Genomic DNA, 1,231 nt, shown 5'->3' with positions numbered 1-1,231 from the left:
TACCTCCCATGTCTTCACCTCAATCGTTCATTGACAAACGATGTCCAATGATCTTGCTCTATAAGAATATTTTGCAGTGGAAATTGCAAAGACCAAGGGTTCATCCTTAGATAGAAGTATGAACTTTTGAGTCATGTTGTCTTGAAAAGTCAAAATCTCTCTTAGATGCAGACCATTAGTACAATGTTGGACTTAGAGTCCACATTGAACGATCATCTGCACAATGAAAAAGGGTAGTTAAACAATAAACTAATAAACTACTATGCACATGAATTAAAAGTTTAGAAAACATACGCTACACAATAAGAAAAGTTTGTCTTTAATGGTTGGAATTTTTTTTTCAATGAATCATACATTATAGGAATGGTTGTCAAACACAAATCCTATATAATTCTGCATCTTCTTTGCCCCTATGATTCCATACCGGTTGTCCATGTCATATAATCATGGTCAACCGTTGCCTAGATTCTTATTTGTGGCAACTCAGACATTTTAGTTGGCTTCACGGTATACTTATTTCTACTTGTTTTTGTGGGATCATATTTCTATCATCCTCGTTGCTACTTGTTGAAGTTTACATGTCAATTTGCAAAAAAATAAATAAAATAAAATATAAAACAAAACATTTATCTCACACAAAAAACATATAATCTTAATATTTAAAATACATATAAACCATATAAATGACATACCATGTTAATACATTATTTACAACCCATCGACCCTGACAATCATGTCTAATTGTATGTGGATGTTGTATCATCAATCTCAAGTTAATGTATTCAACATTGGGCCTTCTTTGCATGTCTTCAACAACCACCTATTTATAACGTATCTCCTATTTCATCTTCATAAAAATCATCCTCAATTGTATTATGGAGATGTTAATAAATTGACCAACCCAATTTGTGGGTACTTTTACATAGAACAACTTGTTTGCTTGAGAGGCTAAAAATAAACAAGTTCTGATTTAATGGTCCAATACGATTGAGGTCCAAAAAAACCCAACTCGTTTGGTTTTGACTCCAGTTCTATTCTTAATTCAATGTACATTTGAATTAAATAAATGAATTAATCCATGATAATTAAGCTCCCATATTTCTTGTATTACACCATAAATAGGTCCATAAATCTGGATATGAAAAGGACCCTTTATCCTTAGCACTAAGAACTTGTCATTGTGGTAGCCGTTATACTAACAATCCACTATTTTTTAACCCTACCTAACATC

Source organism: Benincasa hispida, chromosome 12 (genome assembly GCF_009727055.1).
Source record: "Benincasa hispida cultivar B227 chromosome 12, ASM972705v1, whole genome shotgun sequence".
Lineage (NCBI taxonomy): Eukaryota > Viridiplantae > Streptophyta > Magnoliopsida > Cucurbitales > Cucurbitaceae > Benincasa > Benincasa hispida.
Note: the sequence above shows the minus strand (reverse complement) of the source record.